Here is a 15,914-nt window from a genome sequence, read left to right on the forward strand (position 1 = left end):
GGGGAAGGACGTAGAGTGTGGAAAAACAGTGGAAAATGAAGGTGAAAAAAAAGAGGAGAAAGGAAAAAAACAAATAAGGTGAGGGAATGGAAGGGTGGAGAGCGTCGTGCAAAATAAGTGAGTGGAAACTAAGACTGTTGCAAAAACACAGCAGAAATTTAAACCAAATCATGGTGCAAATTAAGGAAAAAGCATCTGGAAAAGCATGCGTGTTGAAGTGAAAAATGGAAGAAGTGTGGGGTGCTGGAATGAATTGAGTGAAAACCCAGCATGTATAAATCAATGTAAACAAAAGATGCCTATTAAGCGAGAATGTCAAAAGTCGATATCTGACCCGGAGGAAGGGATCCAGATGGTTAAAAAGACCACATGAACTAACCAGCCTGAATCACACAGAGGACTGGTAGTGATAAAGCCAAAAGGAAAAATGGTAATAGAGATATCAGCCTAAGATAATATAATAGACCAAGGCTGCATTAGTAAGCATCCATAGTTGTATAATCACCAGCTAAAAAATAGGGCAAGAGCACAGGGCTTACCGTCTATAAAGTCTGTAAAGTCTGTAATGAATATCCTCCGGGTCACTGCTGACCTGCCTGATAAGTGGGGAATACCCACCTGTATATGCCTCCCAAGCACATTAATGGACGCCGGCGCAGCGTCATCGGCGCCCAGCGTCACTGGGTCAAAGGTCCCACAGAGCATGCGTGAGTCTGCGCATAGAAGAACCTGCAGTGCGCACGCGCGGAAACCCAAGGCCCAGCAGAAGCCTGGGCCAGGATATGTGCAAGGGGAAAGGAGACCCCACCCCAAAGGGAAGAGAATGAGTTCTCCTTAACCCCCAGGGACTCTACCAATCGCCGCAAGGATGAACACCAGAAGCCTGACGCCAATGAAGGCAGCAAAGTGGGGAAACTAAAAAAAAAAAAAACAAGCTGCACAACACACATTATATAAAAATAAAAATTGAAAGTTACAAAATTTAGAAAATATATACAGGTCATTTTACATTTGATGTAACAGCAATAAAGAGGAATTGCAAAGTTCCTCAAAGATGCACACATCAAGGCAGAGATTCATGGAAGAATGCATCTCTGCAGGCCTATCAGACCATGAAAATACTCGGAATTTAAAAATTGAATAGAAAATTCGTATTTACAAATATATTCGCCCAAAAAAAATTGCCAAAGAAATATGTTATACCAAAAGAATATGTACATAATGTATCAAAAGATTTTTTTAGGATTTTTTATTATTTTTGCCATTAGCTGTACTCTCTCTCAATATGGCAACTGTGTTTAGTTCCTTCCTGTTTCCTCCAAACCAGAAAGAGGCTTGGTTGTTAATGATGACTACTTCCTGTTTTTTCCAACTCAGAAATAGGCTTGGTTGTCAGTGCTGTTACACTTCCTGTTTCCTCCAAACCAGAAAGAGGCTTGGTTGTCAGTGCTGTTACACTTCCTGTTTCCTCCAAACCAGAAAGAGGCTTGGTTGTTAATGACTACTCCTGTTTCCTCCAACTCAAAAAGAGGCTTGGTTGTCGGTGCTGTTACACTTCCGGTTTTCATTATTCACAATGAGACTTGGTTTTATTACTGTCCCTATTTATTTGTCAATTCTGATTTTATTTCAAGTTATTGTACAACATTACACATATTTAAACAAATTCCAGACTTACATACATAATAAATACATATCTTAACTACTTTAACACCGAAGAGAAAAAGAAAAAAAAAGGAAAAAGAAAGAAGAAGAAGAAAAAAGACCCACAAAAAAATGAAACAAGGGGGCCCCCACCCCCCTTTCCCTCCCCTCCATCCCTTCCCCTTTTCTCTCCTCCAGCATAGTCTTTCCTACCATTTCTTTCCTCCTTCTACCTTCAGCTTTTTACCAATTTCCTATACTGCCTCCATGGGTTCCAAACCAGGAGGCATCTTTCGTACGTATCTAATTCTTGTGCTATAAATATCTCCATCCTCTTTATATTATCCATTTCTAAGACCCATTCGTTTATCGTAGGGGACTGAGTTGATTGCCAGTGACGCGGTATCGCAGTTCTTGCTGCAATCAACCAGTGCCCAAGAAGCTTCTTTTTAATGTTCTTATATGTTCCTGGTAACATAGAGAGAAGGGTAATTTGCGGCGTATTTGGGATTATCTCCCCAGTAACTAGTGTGTATAATTGCATAACCTTTTCCCAGAAACAAAAAAATAGGGGACATTTCCACCAAATATGGATCAGAGAGCCCCTCTCTCTATGGCACCGCCAGCATATGTCTGGGTTTTCTGGGTATATACGGTGTAGTGTCACTGGGCTCCAGTACCATCTTGAGAGCAAATTGTAGTTCGTCTCTTGTGCTTTAGTTGTCTGTGATAAGCAGTGGGATAGCTTAAATGCCTTCTCCCATTCCCCAACCTCAATTTGAACATTGATCTCATTAACCCATTTATTTATATATTCCGGGGGCTCCGGATGATTTTTAATTATAAACATCTTGTAAAGTGCTGATAGAACGTGTTTTGGTTTTTGATCTTGTGTCAGAAGAATTTCAAATTGTGTTAAATCTCTACCCGGGGATTTACTCGAACGAATAGAAGACCAAAAAAACAGTAACTGCCGGTGTTCCAGCATTTGCACGAAAGATGGTCGCTGTATAGGGAATAGGTTTAGTAAAGACGGAACTGTTCCCTGGCATAAAATATTGCTCTGTCTATAATGAGATTCCCTATTCCATGTAAGAAAACTTGTCCTATTTAATGCCGGGGAAAAAAAGGGTTTCCAAATAGGGGTGTCATAGGTCCTTCATACGAAGAAAGTTTCAATTGTATAACTGTTTTAACCCATATATTCAACAGATGGGATGTAAGAGAGGGCATATTCTCGAATAATTCTCGATGTAGCTTGCTACCAGATAATTCTACCCATGGCAACACCTTTAAATCTAATTGGTTCAACCCTTGTTCTAATTTTACCCACTGTTTAGTTTCCGAACAGTAAAACCAATCCACCAGTCTAGTCAAGACTGCCGAATCATAGTAATAATACAAGTCAGGTGCACCCGCACCTCCTTTTGTTTTTGGTAATGATAATAATTTCTTTTGTAGTCTCGGTTTTTTATGGCCCCAGATAAATTTTGTAAAGGCCGATTGTAAAGTAGGAAAAAATGATCTGGGGACACAGACAGGAATAGTTTGAAAAAAATACAAAAATCTCGGTATTATATCCATTTTTAATATATTGATCCTCCCAAACCATGAATGTTGCTTGACATCGTATTTTTTTAAGTCTTGTAGAGTACGTTGCAGGAGAGGTACGTAATTCTTTTTATATAAGTGGTTTGGGTCTGGGGGAATTTTAACACCTAAATATTTTAATGCTGAAGAGCAAATCTTAAACGAAAAATTAGCTCTCAGCATAGCAACTTGTTCGGGTATAAGCGACACATTAAGGATTTCTGATTTTGATACGTTTACTTTGAAGTTGCTCAATATCCCGAACCGCTGAAATTAAGATAATATAGAAGGTAGTGCAATATGTGGATTAGTGATATATAGTAGTAGATCATCAGCAAACAAGGCCCATTTTATTTCCCTTTGTTTTATCTGTATACCAGTAATGGAGATATTCCGTCTAATAGCTGTTGCTAAATATTCCATTACTATAACATAAAGCATAGGGGATAGCGGACATCCCTGCCGGGTACCGTTTTGTATATTAAAATTCGTTGTCAATGAGCCATTAATCTTTATTCTAGCTGTCGGTTTAGTGTATAGTGCCATGATCTTATGGAGTATATTAGGTCCTAGTCCTATTTGCATTAGGGAATGTTTGAGAAAAAGCCATCCCACCCACTGTCCCTATTTAAACGTGATGCATTAGCGTGCCGCCCATACCCCAGACGATGTCACCGTATGACGCAATTACGTTGACCTTCTGAACAGGCGCTCGCATGCCGGCCGGCATTTCATGCTTTTTTTACTGAAATGTTTGAGTATATTTTGTTTATTTAAATAAAAATATCCTGCCTGGTTTACGCTATGGGAGGCTTTCTTTGTGTTTTCCAAGTTACCATCGAAACTATTGCCTGCTTATGCGAAAGTCTTCATGGTCCATTCGAAAGTGTTTCCGCCAATAGGAGTCAGGATTGGTGCAGTTCAGGTGACAAATTTAATGAGCATTTACATACTGCCTTCTGGTAAGCGTGCATTCCAACTGAAGACTCACGGGTTTCTGGCTTGGTGAAGGTGGATCGTATGGCTGACTGGCACCCTCTTAAAGAGATATCTCTTCCATTATAAAGACTTTTTGTTTGGACTTCATTGGTTGTGGGTCACTGGTTCACGTTTTTATGGATTACATTTTTTATTTGTCACTGTATTTATTATTTTTTTATTTATTGAATATAATTAATTTAAATTTATTTATAGTCAGTGAATTTATTCATTTATAATTATTTATTCACTTTTTGAATATAATTGTTATTAATTTAATCATATTTAATTTTGAGATTTATCACTTAATTTTGATTGTGTATTGTTCTAGCTGATTTCACTTAATCTATTGGAATTATCTGATTTTCATTTCTTTGCACAAACAGTAATAGCCTTAGTGGGGGTAGGTAGCGCAGCTATTTTTGTTCTTTATATGCATTGTATTTTGGATGTGTATCACATCCTGGTAGCTGCAGCTGTAACTTGGTTTTTGTTTTTTAACTAGATGCTGACCGCCGGCCGTCAAATGACGGCCAGTCAGCACACCTATTGTGGCAGGAGGCCGTCATATGACGGCCTCCCGTTTAAACAGGGAATTCACGCGATCGTGCGCGCGCATCCCTGTTTCTTCGGTGGCGGCGTGTCACGGAGACACCGCTCGCCACCGAAGGGGGTGAACAGCCATTGGTTATGGCTGTTTACCACGTGATCGGCCGTGATGAAGTCACGGACGATCACAGATGGTCACACCCCGGCTGTGCACGGCGCATGCGCGCTGCGCGTGCACGTCGGTGGCGGCGTGTTCCCCGGGAACACTGCTCATCACCGACGCTGGTAAACAGCCATTGGCCGGCTGTTTACCCACGTGATCGGCTGTGATCCTTTCACAGCCGATCACTAAAATGTAAACAAACCGCGGTAACGAGATGTTACCGAGTTGTTCTCCTCACACACCGATCGCGTGTGAGGAGGAGATTGCAGTAACATCTCGTTACCACCTAGTGTACACCAATCACACTGATTGCCCCCCCCCCAATAAAGAGGACCTGTCACCACCCCTCATAGTACCTGTCAATCACAGTCCATCAGAGTACCTGTCACAGCCAATCAGAGTACCCGAGTACCTGTCACGGCACATCTGAGTACCCGAGTACCTGTCACAGTTCATCTGAGTACCCGAGTACCTGTCACAGTTCATCTGAGTACCCGAGTACCTGTCACAGTTCATCTGAGTACCTGTCACAGTTCATCTCAGTACCCGAGTACCTGTCACTGCCCTTCAGAGTTCCCAAATACCAGTCACCAAGCCATCAGAGTACCCCAGTACCTATTTGCAGCCCATGTCTCATAGAATATACGTTGGGATGTTTGCTTTCCAAAATGGGGTCATTTTGTGGGTAATTTCACTGTCCTGGTGGTCCAGGACCTTCAAAAGTGTGATAGGTAGGAATGAAATGAGATGTGTCATTTATGCTCCTAGAACGCCTGAACGTACTACTTCAATGTTCGGCCTCTCTATGTGGCCAGGCTGTGTAAAAGTCCTACACATGTGGTATCGCCATACTCGGGAGGAGTAGCAGAATGTGTTTTGGGTTGTAATTTTTGCTATATACATGCTATGTGTTAGAAATATCTCATAAATTGACAATTTTGTGTAAAAAAAAAATGCGTTTTAATTTTTTTCCACATATTCCAAAAACTTCTGGAAAAAAAATTAACCATTCAAAAGACTCATTATGCCTCAGAGAATATACGTTGGGGTGTTTGCTTTCCAAAATGGGGAAATTTTATGGGCAATTCCATTGTCCTGGTACTCCAGGGCCTTCAAAAGTGTAATAGGTTGTTGAGAAATGAGATGCGTCATTTTTGCTCGTAGAACGTCTGAAGGTACTACATCAATGTTGGTGCTCTGTATGTGGCCAGGCTGTGTAAAAGTCTCACACATGTGGTATGTATTTTGAGGTGTAATTTGTTGTATGCATATGTTGTGTGTGAGAAATAACCTGATAATATGACAATTTTGTAAAAAAAATTAATAATAAAAAAAATCTTCATTTTGCAAAGAATTGTGGGGAAAAATGACAACTTAAAAAAACTCATCATGCTACTTGCTTAATACCTTGGAATGTCTACTTTGTAAAAAGGGGTCATTTGGGGGGTATTTGTACTTTCCTGACTTGTTAGTGTCTCAAGAAATGACTCACCTGATGTACTGAAGGCCTGATCAGATGTTATAAATTTTCAGCGATTGGCACCATAGTTTGTAGACTCTCTAACTTTCACAAAGACCAAATAATATATACTAATGTGGGTTATTTTTACCAAAGATATGTAGCAGTATACATTTTGGCCAAAATGTATGAAGAAAAATTACTAATTGGCAAAAATGTATGACAAAAACAAAGAAAAAGGCATTTTTTTCACAAAATTTACGTTTTATTTTATTTATAGCACAAAAAATAAAAAATTCACTAGTGATTAAATACTACTAAAAGAAAGCTCTGTTTGTGTGGAAAAAAGGACGCAAGTTTCATATTGGTACAGTGTTGCATGACTGAGTAATTGTCATTAAAACTGTGAGAGCGCTGAAAGCTGAAAATTGGTCTGGTCAGGAAGGGGGTGTAACTGCACAGTATTGAGGTGGTTAATCTTTTAGATTAGGAGCGCAGTAATTTTTTTTTTCTTTTTTTTTTTTTCTCTTATTATATTAAGTGTTTGTAAACTCACTGGCGGTATTTAGCACATTTTTTTCGAGGTCACGCAAATATTTGACAAAATAAGTATGCTGTAAAAGGTGTATCGGTTAGTTGGATTATGAAGGGGTGTTAAAGCACGTTGATTTACAGCAGTGGTGAGGAATATAATTTTTTTGTAAGGTTGGCGCAATCCACATATTCTGTATATAAGCTCAATAGACCATGCCTCCTTAAATGCATTCTACACTTTAGACCAGCTGTCGGGGAGGAATGTGGCTCAGTTGGTGTAAATGCCTCCTTTCGGTAGTGGGACAGGTACATTTGACAAAGATGATTTGGGCCCCACAGCTCTTGTACATTTTTCATTAATTTTCCAATGTGGATATCCAATAAGTGGTTTAAGCATATTGACTCCTAGTTTTGAGATCTTATTTTTAAGTGGAAAAAAGCCCAGAATAGCCTGTATACTTTACAGTATGGCAACTTTGCCATTTGTCTATCTACTAATTGACCTATGTTCAACCCAAGATATTTAGAAGGGTCCGGGGACACCATCACACCCAGGTATCTAAAGAAGTTAGCTACGGCAATTTAATTAGCACTGGTCTTCTGGGGTTCTGTCAAAGGATCAAGAGGCATAAAGATGGATTTAGACCACTTGATGGTTACATAGTAAGGTTGAATAAAGACACATCGGTCCCTACCCTCAAGGAGCCCACAAACCCCATTCATATACTAGGGCCAATTTAGACAGAAGCCAATTAACCTACCAGCATGTCTTTGGAGTGTGGGAGGAAACCGGAGTACCCGGAGGAAACCCACGCAGGCACAGGGAGAACATGCAAACTTCAGGCAGGTAGTGTCGTGGTTGGGATTTGAACCAGCGATCCTTTTTACTGCTAGACGAGAGTGATACCCACTACACCGCCCGAATGGTAAATCCATTCGCCAAAAACTCGCCAAACGTAGTAATAGTCCACATCAATGTTTGCAAGGAATCGCAGTGTCCCCCAGATAAAGCAAGGCATCGTCAGCATAGAGGGATGCCTTTTCCTCTAAGGGACCTCTAAGGAAACCCACAATTGCAGGTGTGTTGCAAATTATAATGGTCAGTGGTTACAACACCAGAGAAAACAGTAAAAGGGACAGCGGACACCCTTGACGAGTGCCTCTATGTAAAGACGAGGGGGGGTATTATTAATCGGAATCTAGCCCAAGGGGCTGAATAAAGGACTCTCACATAGTTTACTTCAACTCCTGGAGGTTTTACCCACTTCTTGACCAGGTCATTTTTCACGATACAGCACTGCGTTGCTTTAACTGACAATTGCGCATTCGTACAACGCTGTACCCAAATAAAATTGATCTTTTTTTCCTCACAAATAAAGCTTTCTTTTTTTTGACATTTGATCACCTCTGCGGTTTTTATATTTTACTCTTTCAGCATCAGACACCTGAGGGAAGGGACAATCCTGTAAAAATTATGCCAATTTAGGGATCGTAGCATGGCTTTTAGAAGCATATAGATCAGTATAAAAATGATGAAACACATATAGTATATCGGAGTTAGTAGTGTGTACTGTCCCCAACACAGACTGAATAGCAGTAATTGACTAAGAATCCTGTTCCCTAGCCACCAGAGCTAGCAGATGGCCAGTATTTTCCCCCTCCTCAAGATAGCCCTGTTGAAGAAAGCATCTCCTCTTCTCTTATTACTGAGTTGTACAGGAACTGTGCTTTGGTCCAGGCATTACGAGTGGACTGGATTTATTCACCATTGCTTGCTGCCTACGCTGCAATTCAGTGTGGACACTAGCCTCCCACTCTCCTGATCTTCATTTAATACAAGTCATCTCCTGTGTAATACATCCTCTCAAACACCATGAGAGAGTCCCACACAACAGCAACACTATCTGATCTCATATTAAACTGGAGGAACTCTGTCAGTGTGCCAGGAATAGTGTCCACGGATGGAAACGGCGTCAACCAGAAGGGATTTACCTGCCATAAGTCGCAGTATCTAACCGTACCCAGAAAACAGTGATCAGAAAGAAGGCGGGGCTCATATGCTAAATCCGGTACATGGGATAGCAGTGCAGCATTTCCCAGACCCAGGTCAGTAGGAGAAAAAACTGTATGGAACGCTTAATAGCAAGAGTAACATTTAGCAACAGTATGTCTCTGCTGCCACAAATCCCGTAAACCCAATTCACAAAGTAACGAAGCATAAGTAGTTTTACTAACAGTGGAGTTTACAGATCTTCGGGTCAAGGATAAGCGATCCAGTTGAGGATTGAGGCTATTGTTAAAGTCACTGGAATGGGCACATTGGGGTGTAAAGCTCTGAATTGGGCCAATTTCTTAAAAGGTTTAGAGGAGAAAGAAGGAAGGGGGACATAGACAGCTGCAATGATGTATATGAAAACATTAAGTTTACATAATAAAAAGACAAATCTGCCCTCCCTGTCAATCTCCTGCTGAAGGCACACAAAAGAGATGTTGCTAGATATTAACACACTGACCCCTTTAGAGAAAAAGGAGTATGTAGAATGAACTAATATTACAGGAGCGCAGCAGACTGCGTCTGGTTGCAGATGCTTCTCAGATCAAGTGAGCTTGCAGTCTAGAAAAATATTTAAAAATCGAACCCCGCTTGATTTTATCACCCATGCATTTATCATTCCATGAAAGAAGCAACAATCCCTTAACACTTATCTGACATTTGAAATACTGTTGGAGAAGGACAAGGATCCAAGCGATACCCCTCCATTATCAAGTATAACATCTGGCTTAACCAAGCCCAGCCCTAGGCATAAGTACATGCAACATAACCATAGGTATACCAATCCAACAAGAAAAGCAATAATTAGGTTAGTATGCCATCTAGTGGAGATTTGAGCAACAGTCAGCAATGGATATTTTCAAGTTTGGCTCTTTTCACACGATCGGGGCCGCTCGAATCCTCCTGTTTGTTTTTTTAGGCGGATCCGATGGTGCTTCCCATTGACTTCTACGGGCAGCCAGATATCAGCGGAGATGTGTCCGCTAACACCCACCTGCCATCCAATCTGACAAAATCCTGTCAAGCAGATTGGATGAAAACGGACAGGCTGTCTGTTTTCATTTGTTCTCGCCACAGAGAACAGGGGGGCTTTAGCAGCTCTGTCCCTGCACAGTGAGCAGAGACGGACCCGTCATCCAGTTGGTCAGCAGGGATCAACAGAGCTATCACCCGCTGAGCTGGCCGAGTCCGTTCAGTGTATCCGCTCCATGTGAAAGGAGCCTAAGTGCAGTCCTGGGCCAGTCGGGCCCCACAAAACAAGCTTTGAAAGCACTGATGTAGCCCTGAGGGCCTGGGACTTGGAAAGCTGAGTTCTGTGCTTCAGCCAGTCAAATTTACCAATAGCGCATCAACAGAACAAAATAATGGAATAGGAGCATGTTGTGGGGGGGGGGGGACAAAACAGTCAGAACTATCCCCAACAGTCATCAAAATAACAATAGAGCACCAACGAAAAATAAAGGGGCATCTCACGGGTCCTATGGTGGATGCTGTGCCAGAAGCTTTTCTTCCCTATCGAGCCAGTGCATAGCTGTAGTGTGATTGTCAAAAAAATGGGACGTGTCATTGGCGATGACTTTCCGCTATGCAGGATACAGCATGAAGTATTGAACACTAAGAGCACGTAGCCTTTTCTTAATATCCAGGAATTTTGAGCTTCTGCACTTCTGTGAAAAAAAATCAAGAAATAAGGACATTTTTGCGTTATCCACTTCAATACAGGGCATTTATACAGCTTCCTTACCAGACCAATTTTTAGCTTTCAGCGCTCTCACACTTTGAATGCCAGTTACTCAGTCATGCAACACTGTACCCAAACAAAATTTTTATCTTTTTGTTTTCATACAAATAGAGCTTTCTTTTGGTGGTATTTAATCACCACAGGGTTTTTTTTTTTTTGCGGCATAAGTGAAAAAAGAGCGAAAATTTTGAAAAAAAAAAAACTTTTTTTTTTTCGTTTCTATGATAACATTTTTCAACTAAGTAATTTTTGTTTATAAATTTGGGCCAAAATTTATACGGCTACATCTCTTTGGTAAAAATAAACCAAATTAGTGGATATTATTTAGTCTCTAATAAAGTCTACAAGCTATGTTGCAAATCATTGAAAATTGATCACATCTGATCACAACTGATGCACTGACGGCCTATCTCATTTCTTGAGGCTCTGAAATGTCAGGAAAATACAAATACCCCCCAAATGACTCCTTTTTGAAAAGTAGACAGTCCAAGGTATTTAGTAAGAGGCATGGTGAGTTTTTTGAAGTTGTAATTTTTTCCCACAATTCTTGGGAAAAAGAAGAATTTTTTATTTTTTTACAAAATTGTCATAAGTTATTTCTCATACACAGCATATGCATACTTCCAATTACACCCCAAAATACATTCTGCAACTCTTGCCGAGTTTGGCGATACCACATGTGTGGGACTTTTACACAGGCTGGCCACACAGAGAGGTCCAACATGCAGGGAGCACCGTAAGGGGTTCTAGGAGCATAAATGACACCTCTAATTTACGACCTATTACATTTGTGAAGGCCCTGGAGCACCAGGACAGTAGAATTACCAACAAAATGACCCCATTTTGGAAAGCAAACACCCCAACGTATATTCTGTGAGGCATGATGAGTCTTTGAACAGTTCATTTTTTTCCACAAGTCTTTGGAAAACGTGGAAAGAAAATGAAAACATATATTTTTTTTTACATAAAGTGGTTAGTTTATAAGATATTTCTAACTCAAAGCATGTACATAGCAAAAATTACACCCCAAAATACATTCTGCTACTCATCCTGAGTATGGCGATACCACATGTGTGTGACTTTTACACGTTTCCACATACAAAGGCCCAACATGCAGGAAGCGCCGTCAGGTGTTCTAGGAGCATAAATGACACCTCTAATTTCCTAACGACCTATTATATTTGTGAAGGCCCTGGAGCACCAGCACAATGGAATTACCCATGAAATGACCCCATTTTGGAAAACAAACACCCCAAAGTATATTCTATGAAGCATTATGAGTCTTTTTAACGGTTCTTTTTTTTTTACACAAGTCTTTAGAAAACGTGGAAAGAAAATAAAAATCTTTTTTTTTTATTTATTTTTTTTTACACAAAGTTGTCCATTTATAAGATATTTCTAACACATAGCATGTATATAGCAAAAATTACACCCCAAAACACATTCTGCTACTCCTGAGTATTGCGATACTACATGTGTGAGACTTTTACACAGCCTGGCCATATACAGAGGTCCTACATGGAAGTGGTACCTTCAGGCGTTCTAGAAGCATAAATTACATATCTCATTTTTGAAAGCAAACACCCCAATGTGTATTCTATGAGGCATGGGCTGCAAATAGGTACTCGGGTACTCCGACGGGCTGGTGACAGGTACTCGGGTACTCCGACGGGCTGGTGACAGGTACTCGGGTACTCCGGGCTGGTGACAGGTACTCAGATGGGCTGTGACAGGTACTCAGATGGACTGTGACAGGTACTCGGATACTCAGATGGGCTGTGACAGGTACTCAGATGGGCTGTGACAGGTACTCAGGTGGGCTGGGACAGGTACTCAGGTGGGCTGGGACAGGTACTCAGGTGGGCTGTGACAGGTACTCGGGTGGGCTGGGACAGGTACTCGGGTGGGCTGGGACAGGTACTCGGGTGGCCTGGGACAGGTACTCGGGTGGGCTGGGACAGGTACTCGGGTGGGCTGGGACAGGTACTTGGGTGGGCTGGGACAGGTACTCGGGTGGGCTGGGACAGGTACTCAGATGGACTGTGACAGGTACTCGGATACTCAGATGGACTGTGACAGGTACTCGGGTACTCAGATGGGCTGTGACAGGTACTCAGATGGGCTGTGACAGGTACTCAGGTGGGCTGGGACAGGTACTCGGGTGGGCTGTGACAGGTACTCGGGTGGGCTGGGACAGGTACTCGGGTGGGCTGGGACAGGTACTCGGGTGGGCTGGGACAGGTACTCGGGTGGGCTGGGACAGGTACTCGGGTGGGCTGGGACAGGTACTCGGGTGGGCTGGGACAGGTACTCGGGTGGGCTGGGACAGGTACTCGGGTGGGCTGGGACAGGTACTCAGGTGGGCTGGGACAGGTACTCAGGTGGGCTGGGACAGGTACTCAGGTGGGCTGGGACAGGTACTCAGGTGGGCTGGGACAGGTACTCGGCTACTCAGATGGGCTGGGACAGGTTTTCGGGTACTCAGGTGGGCTGGGACAGGTACTCAGGTGGGCTGGGACAGGTACTCGGGTACTCAGATGGGCTGGGACAGGTACTTGGGTACTCAGGTGGGCTGGGACAGGTACTCAGGTGGGCTGGGACAGGTACTCAGGTGGGCTGGGACAGTGTTATGACTGATTTCTGATTGGGACTCTAAAACAAAGTTAATACTGCAGCTGCAGGAACAGATTCACAGGAGTCAATCACTGTGTTTAAAATGTCCGTTCAGTGTCAAAATTTATTATTACATGTTATTTTATACATAGATAAGAAAGGGGTGGTGTGAGATGTTATTAAAAACTAACAGAAATATGTTATTAAGAGCTAAACAAATAGAAATATATTATTAAAAGCTAGCGAATAGAACAATTGCAGAAGTAAAACATTGAGAAGGGAGGGGGGAGTAGAGAGTGTTTAGTAGGAGAGGTTTCTGTGTGTTAGGTGAAGGTTACAGAACACTAAAGCAAAGGAGGACAAAATGGAGTCTCTTGTGCTTAAATGAACAGTACAGTGAATGTCCATGTCATTTCCCTCCTTTTGTTTATTTGACACCATTCTTCTCCGCGTTACATTCAGCCGATTGCTGGTAACTCCTGTTACATTGGCGCAGAGAGACGGCGTCCTGTTCAGCTCTCTCCTAACTTTCTCACAATAATGGGTTCATCAGGGCTGGTGGACCATTTGTCGGTACAGCGGGTAGTCACACGGAGGCACAGCCTGATGAGGAAGTAAATGACAAATATGAGAAATAGGAACATCGCAATGTAAGCGCCTAGTTTCTGTAACCATGTTGCTATACCATATAAAAAGTCACCAAAACCTCCTAAAGCCTTAAAGGGGTTCCATCCATCTTTAGCAATATCTCTGGCCTTATTCTGTAGTTCTCTTATCTTAGCAAGATGTCCTTTAATAATGTCCTCATTATCATAAATGTATATACAACAGTCGGAGCGAAATAACTTACACATCCCACCTTGAGCTGCAGTGAGAAAATTCAGCGTTAATCTGTGCTCTAATACTACTTTTTTAATCTGAGCCATTTCTTCACTTAATAAACCTATATCAGTGGTAGTAAGGTTAATAATCTCATCTACAATTCTAGTGTAATTATTTATTCTTTTCATTGCTTCAATTCCCCATCCTGTCCAGGAAGGGAACCATGACCATGCCATGTCGCCTTCAGTGAACAGCTCTCTTTTGAACACTAAAGGGTATTCTGGACTTTTTAATCGGCTTGCACTGTATCTTTGCGAACAGCCAAAGCAGGTGCTAACTTCCCAATATAACATGTACCTGTAACATTAGTAGGAAGCCAGGCGTAAGCTTTATTTCCACATATATAATATAACCCTCTACGTATGGACGGTATGCCTGCGCCTAAGAAACTGGAAGCAATAACATGGAATCTCAGGTAACCGATATTTTCACATATTGGGAACTGTGAACAATTTGTACTATAAAGGGTTCTATTTAGTTCTGGATCTGGGATATAATAATATTGACCATGGTTTCCTCCATAAACTGTAATCTTTGCCCTGGTGCAATCTGAATTGCCCAACCATGTACATTTAGTGTTAAACGGGCATGTAATGTTTAAACAAATCTGTGGAGTCTCTATCTGTTTTGAAACCATCAAAGTTACTGATCTATGCTCATTAGCTGTGGAGACTATGTATGAGCCGTTTATTCTGGTCCTGTTTAGATCAGTGAATTTGAGAGGCATTGCTATCATGGGTATTGTTCCTGTTTGGGGATGTAAGTGAGAACACACCCAGCAGTCACTAGCGTTGCTATGGGTTGCATACAATTTTAACATTTGTATGAAAGGGTTATGTTTCCATGTCTCAGTTCTCACAAACAACAAAAAGAAAAAGAACAACATCATCATTTTTTCAAAGGATATCATCACTTCAGGATTTTCTTGCAGTGACTGGCGTGAATCCAGGAGGGCTTTCCTTCCAACTTGACTGCGGAACCGGTTGTCAAAAGCACCAAATGTGGTCCGTCAAATTTTGGTTCTAGCGGCTTTCTGACGTGTTGCTTGACCACCACCCAGTCACCTGGTTGGATTCTGTGAATACCTGAAACAGAATCTGGGTCGGGGATAGATTTATAAACACCTTCATGTATTTTATTCAAAGTTCTTTGCAAAATCTGAACATATTCTAACAGACTAGAGTGAGAAGCCTGCAACTGTTGGGGAAAATATAGCCCTGTTTTGGGTGGCCCTCCAAATAAAATCTCATAGGGGGACAGCCCATGTGGTTGTTTAGGGGTAGTTCGTACAGAATATAGGGCTAATGCCAAAGCTTCCACCCATCCTTTTCCTGTATCTGCTTTAATTTTTGCACATCTGTTTTTCAAAATTCCATTAAGTCTTTCAACTTTGCCACTACTTTGTGGATGATAAGGTGTATGGAAAGCTTGCTGTATGTGAAGGGCTCCCATTATCTCTTTCATTACTTCCCCAGTAAAATGGGTTCCTCTGTCACTCTCAATAGTTTCAGGAACTCCATATCTACAAACTACTTCATTCAAAATTTTCTTTGCTGTTGTTTTTGCATTTGCTTTGGCTACCGGCCAGCACTCTGGCCAGCTTGAAAACATGTCAATACAAACTAAAGCGAACTCATAGGTGCCTATTCTGGGCATCTGAATGTAGTCTATTTGAATTCTTTGGAAAGGGAAATCTGGCCTAGGAGAA

The 15,914-nt window shown here is 41.7% G+C and overlaps 1 protein-coding gene across 2 annotated transcripts in view; it reads left to right on the forward strand.

Moving 5' to 3' along the window:
* CACTIN (cactin, spliceosome C complex subunit) overlaps positions 1 to 15,914 on the forward strand; it is a 666,706-nt gene that overhangs the window by 404,070 nt on the left and 246,722 nt on the right. The window lies entirely within an intron of this gene.

Source organism: Lithobates pipiens, unplaced genomic scaffold (assembly GCF_037356315.1).
Source record: "Lithobates pipiens isolate NorthernLeopardFrog02 unplaced genomic scaffold, aLitPip1_a1.2 Scaffold_13, whole genome shotgun sequence".
In the NCBI taxonomy this organism is placed as follows: Eukaryota; Metazoa; Chordata; class Amphibia; order Anura; family Ranidae; genus Lithobates; species Lithobates pipiens.